The following is a 6050-nucleotide window of genomic DNA, read 5'->3' as shown; positions in this document are numbered from 1 at the left end:
AAAAAAAAAAAAAAAAAAAAAGAGATACTTCTACTTCAGCCTCCCATGGTGTCGTGAGCCACCATGCCCAACTCTAAAGGTAATTTTATATAATATTCTTAGCAATTTGGTACATGAAAGTTTTGACTGCATTTTGACTGTGCCCCCATCATGAGGTCAGGTGTGGAATTTCCTACTTCTGACATCAGGTCAGCAATCAGTTTCAGATTTTGAAGCATTTCAAATTTTCAGATTAAGGACGTTTAACTTGTTTAATGGGTGAGTTTTTTCTCTTTTGACTCTCAGGATAATCCATCAGTGAATGCAACCCCTTCTTGTTACAGACAAGAAACTAAGGCTTAGAAACATGAAATATAACAATGTAAAAGAAAGTAACCTTGAAGAAGAATTACGAACTCAGGAGATTTGACATACTCCTCCAAGATCCTGTATTATCAACTCTATACCAGTATTTTTCATACTACTGGTCTTAGTAGGTTATCAAATCAATTTAGTGTATAATGATGAGCATTTTTTTTAATACCTCAGTATAGAAGAGAAAATTAATGAACATGAAGAGTAAACACTATTTTGTGAAATTTTTTGGTTATATGGGTATGTATGTACTATGTTGCAATGTAAAACACTTCTTACTGTGGGACTCAATAAAATTGTGTGAAAATCATTGCTCCAATCTACATACTGCCACCAAAGAAATAAATAAGTTAATTTGATGGGTTTTGTATCATATCTTAACTCATAAAATAGCTTCTGCTCTTCAAAAGCCTATCCCTTCCATTTACAGAAAATTTCAGTGGCATCCCAAGGTTGTCCTTAATACTTGCTGAGTTCAAGCAACCTCAAAATAGATCTGTCAATTAGCATATAAAAACAATTACAAAAATTTCAGTACTACATCACTGTAGTTATTAACTGGCTATTTAATGTGAAAGCAATTCCTCACAAAAAGCATCTTTATTGCCAACCTTAGGAAGGCAAAGCATGGGAACCCACAGAGCGTAGGGGGAAAGTTAGGTTACCTGTTAAGACCTGACCTGCGTGTTCTCTATCTCCACAGGCAGCAAGTCTAAAATCAAAGCTCAATTTAGATGAAAACACCAAAACATATCTGTAGCCAAAGTCTTTGAGGCAAATCACTTTCAAAAGCATGAAAAGAATCTCCATGTTGCCCATTTTTAAATAACTTCAGGAAAGCCCCTAAAACATAAAATTGCCTGACACATAACAGCATTCAATGAATGAATAAATAGTAAGCCACTTAGTCTCTCCTTTTTAACATTTATCCAGACGCTAAAGCAAAATTTTATTCAGAATTCTGAAACGAACTGTATGGAATAAAGTTAGATTGCAAAATTAACGTCCCACTCAAGTCACCAATAGCAAATTCTGCAATTCATCCCAGAAATTCTGTATAAACTACCTTCTGTGCAACGATGATGGCTTTCCCCGCTGCTTCTGAAAATCAATTCTGATTGTTGGAAAATAGAACCCTCTGCACTGTTAGCTGGTATAACTGCCTGCGAGTGGTTAAGTTGATTCATGCTAGGGCACCACGGTTTGACAGCTCTCTGGACCCTCCTGGCTGACTCTTCAGAAGCCCTATTCCATCTCTAATTCTGGTGGTCTGGAGAATTTCAAACATTTAACTCAACATAAACTACTAATAATCAACTTTCAAAGGTCAAAGGGGACCAGTTTTTAACCTTCCCTCAACACGTGTTCAGTACAAACTTCCGGGTGCAGCTACAATTGGCTGCGCAATTCAATGGATAAAAACGTTGCTTTATTTGACTTTCATTTTCTTGCCCGTTCTTTTCCCACGTTTCTCAACCACCGACTCTCCAAACGAAAAGCCTCCCACAGTAAACGGAGCACCGACATAGAAAGAGCTTCTCCGTGCAAGGATCAAGTTAGTGGTCCGCAAACATTAACCAAATACAAGCACAAAGCCGGGTTGGAAAGGGGAGGAGCTGGATGCCAGGGTCAGGAAAAAAACAATCACCGGGGTTCAGGAACATCCAAATCTCCATAGCGGTTAAACCGACCTCAAACCACTTTTGGGAAACCACCAGCCTACACTGCTTTGGGGAACTTTAGATGCTCGTTATGCCAAACACTCTGAAAGTAAGCAAATTCCCAACCGCCGTTCCCCTTCATAGATGCATCCTTAAGGGTCTGGGAGGTGAGCTAGCTCATTTCGGGCAAAACTAAGCTAACCACCGGCAGAGACATGAGGGTAGCCCGCACGTGTCCCCCGCACCTTCCCCCAGCGCCCTAAGAGCGAGGTACTCAGAAGATCACCAGTGTGGGCTACAGATTTAGGGAGGACAACCCCGTCGCCTGCCCCCGCCCCCCCGTCCGCCCTAAACCGAGAGCAATGCTGGGGCAAGAGGAAAGACTTGGGAAGGATCTAGACCTTACTTTCCCTGCGGGTCCGGGACCTCGCAGCCCCCGGGTCGTACGCGGTAAGCAAACGGGGCGACCGAAGGGGAGCCGGAGAGAGCAGACTCCACCTCTCCGGTCCAAGGAGGGGTGGCTCCGGCCCGGGACAGCGGGGATCCGGGGGCCCTAGAACCCCACGCGCGGCGACCGCAGGGCCCGGCGCTGACGGGCGGAGGAAGCGGGTGTAGCGGGGCCGCCGCCGGGAGCATACCCCTGAGGGCTCCGGAATGCGCGGCTGCGGGGGGCGGCGAGCGGGGAGGGAGGCCCCAAGCCGGGGTGAGGTGGCTGCCCCCCTCAGCCCGGCCCCACACGGCCCCCCGAAGAGGGTGGGAGTGGGAGGCTGTCCGAGAGGGAGTGTGGAAGGAAAAAAGGACTACGAGAAGGACTTACTTTCCCTGCGGGACCCGACGCCAGCACAGCTTCTCCCGGGCGGTGAGAGCTTGAAGGACCAAAGGCGACTGGAGCGGAGGCGGCGGCGGCGGTGACGGCGGCAGCAGCGGCGTCCGGCTCTGCCTAGCTCCCCGCCGCCATCTTGACGCCCCTCCCCCAGCCCCCCGCCCGCCGGGAGGGGCGGGAGGAGGGGCGACGGCTGAGGCGCCGCGCGCACGCAACGCGCGCCGCGCGCCCCACGTGACTTCCTCCCTCCCCCGCCCCCCACCCAGCTCCCCTGCGCCCCTCTCCGCCCCGCCTCCCTCCTAGGTGAAGGAAGACGATTCCCCCCCCCATTTTGACCGCCTCCTGCCTTCGCCGCCAAAAACGGACTACCCCGGCTCCCGCCGGCCCGGTACCAGTGGTTGGATCCAAGGGAATTCCGGAACCCAAACGGTCCATTACCGCGGCTCTGGGGTGGGAGAGGGGTGAGGGGGCCGGGTTTCCGAGAAGGGGGAGGGGGGAAGGCGAAGGCCGCCTACGAGAGTCACGTGTCTAGTGTTTCCGCCGGCGTTCACAAAAACCTCGCGAGAATTCCGTTGCCCCGCCCTTTTTCCCCGCAGGCTCTCGGGAAGAAGGTCTGCGTCCTGGGGTGCCACCGGGAGGTCAGCCGGTGGGCCGCGCGCATGCGTCCCGCACCTGCTTTCAAAGTCGAGCTAGGAGGGGCCCGAGCTGTTTTCAGAACCCTTTCGGTGGGTAGCTAGGGCCCAGGAAGTTGCCTCGTGGCGTTTTTGTCACTGTGGATAGCTCTTCATTTCCTAGTCGACCCTAGAAAAAAATTGCGCGTATTCATTTCTTGTTAGGCTCGCTCAGAGCACTTTATTATAGAGTGTGAAGCGCAAGTAGCTCGGAGCCCCTCGGCGCGTCCACTGCCATGATCGTGACCTGGGAGCGTGAGCACCGTCATCCCTTCTCCTCACACCCGCTCACCCGGGCACGCTGCCGCTTCCATTAATCAACGCTGCAGAATGGGTCTGTCCCACCACTTCCCACTTCCTTACTTTCATCATTTAATCATTATGAAGTGACCTAACGCAATAAACGTACTAACTTCTTGCGAACCCTTTTGTAAAGTCATTCTGAAAATGCTGCCGGACTCCGTTGCTTAGGTAATAGGCACGCCCGGGTGACTCTTGCCCCCTACCGGCTGCGCGTCCCACTCGCCGCCCGCTGAACGCGCACAGAATAGTTGGAACAGTTGGAGGTTAAAGTGTGAACTCTTCCAGAGAAAGTAGCGAATGTGGGGGGAAGAAGGGGAGAAAAGTAGGCATTGCAAGAATAATCATGAATCTTCCAACTAAGCATTTGCATACATAAATATGTATCATATGTGTGTACACATATATAAATAAATATTTAAAAGTGCGGACTAATCACTTTGCTAATCATTTTACCTCCATTATTTACTGCTCACACACACCAAAAAAAACCCTATAAAGACAAAAATAATAAAAATATTTCCATAAAAACAAGGACCTCCTCCGTCTCGTTCACTGCCATTCCCTCGCTTATGGTCCAGTGCAGATAACAGCACATAAGCAATTAAAGGTCTATATGTTACAAAAGGAGAAAGCAATAGAGAAGAATGCAGTAAAGAGAGCTAAGGCGTTCTAATAAATACAGCAGTATCCTTGGAGCTTGGTTAGCACAATTCTGTTTCCAAGTGACCCCCAACTCTAGTTGCATGCTAGTACTAGATGAGTGTTAAGATTCTGAAAGCGAGACCCGATGTAGATACTCCCAATTTTGAGGTACTTTCTGAGCATCCAGGCCATATCCTTGCAGACATCTATGCATCATCTCCTTACCTGGAACCACAGGTAAAGATGATGTTTCAGGGGATATGTACAGCAGCCTATATGCACACAAATGTACAAGACTATTCATTGCAGCATTATTTGTAGAAACAAGAGATTGGAAACAACCTAAATGTCTTTGAAGAAGGACTGGTTATCTAAATTATTGTACTTTACAATGCAACAGTGGTTCAAAAGAATGAAAGAATGTGGCACCTCAGTAAGTGCGTGTATGTATGTGCACATACATATGTACAGTAGTCCCTCTGTATCCATGAGGGGACTGTTTCAGGACCAACCATGGATACCAAAATCCAAAGTGCTCAGGTCCCCTATATAAAATGTCATAGCAGGTCAGGTGCAGTGGCTCAGCCTATAATCTCAGCACTTTGAGAGGCCAAGGCAGGAAGATCTCTTGAGGCCAGGTGTTTGAGACCAGCCTGGACAACATAGCAAGATCCCATCTCTAAAAAAAATTTTTAAAAATTAGCCGGGTATGGTGCCAGCTACTTGGGAGGCTGAGGTGGGAAAATTGCTTGAACCCAGGAGTTTGAGATAGTACGCTATGATCATACCATTGCACTCCAGCCAGGGGCAACAGAGCAAGACTCTGTTTCCCCCCCCCAAAAAAAAAAGGTCATAGTATTAGTATTTGTATATAACTATGCACATCCTCATGTATACATGTTTTTTATTTGTATTGAGATGAGGTCTGTGTTGCCCAGGCTGGTCTCAAACTCCTGGGCTCAAGCAACCCTCCTCAGCCTCTTGAGTAGCTGTGACTATAGGCACATGCCACTGCACCCGGCAGCCTCCTATATACTTTAAATCATCTCTAGAGTACTTACAATACATCATACAATGTAAATAGCTGTTATACTGTATTTTTATTTGTATTATTTTTATTGTTTTATCATTTTTTTTTATCTTTTTAAATATTTTCAGTCCGAGATTGGTTGAATCCACCAATGTGGAATCCACACATATGGAGAGCCAACTGTACATGATTTGTTTGCATGAACATAGACCATCTCTGAAAGACAATACAATTAACAGCAGTTGCATCAAGATATAGGAACTAAGATACTGAGGGTCAGAGGTGAGAAGAAGACTTAGCCACTGCACCCGGAACAGGGATGCTACTGGAAGCAGATGATTCAGAAAAATCTCTATTCAGTGAGATATTGACTTCCCTTTGGCTATTTACACAGCATTTCAACAAATATTTACAAGTGCACATATTATGTATTAGACCCTATTGTTAAGGGTTAGGGATACAACTTTAAGAAAAACAAATGGGTGGAGGAATGGTCCCTGCCCTTGAAATTAAATGCTCTTATAGTCCAATGGACACTAACCGAAAAATTACACAAAATATAAAAT

General features: G+C 46.9%; 1 protein-coding gene across 2 annotated transcripts in view; it reads right to left on the bottom strand.

Annotated features, from left to right (window-relative positions):
• Positions 1-2997, bottom strand: part of SBNO1 (strawberry notch homolog 1 (Drosophila)) — a 67435-nt gene extending 64438 nt beyond the window's left edge. The window contains exon 1 of one of the 2 annotated variants that reach the window (XM_012663474.1): positions 2833-2997. The gene's annotated coding sequence lies outside the window, so the exon portion shown is untranslated. The remainder of the gene's footprint in view (positions 1-2832) is intronic. The other variant, XM_012663475.1, reaches the window with a different exon arrangement.
• Positions 2998-6050: the final 3053 nt, after the last annotated feature.

Source organism: Propithecus coquereli, unplaced genomic scaffold (assembly GCF_000956105.1).
Source record: "Propithecus coquereli isolate 6110/MARCELLA unplaced genomic scaffold, Pcoq_1.0 Scaffold81, whole genome shotgun sequence".
Lineage (NCBI taxonomy): Eukaryota > Metazoa > Chordata > Mammalia > Primates > Indriidae > Propithecus > Propithecus coquereli.
The sequence above is the reverse complement of the archived record's forward strand: the minus strand, read 5'-3'. Positions and strand labels throughout refer to the sequence as shown.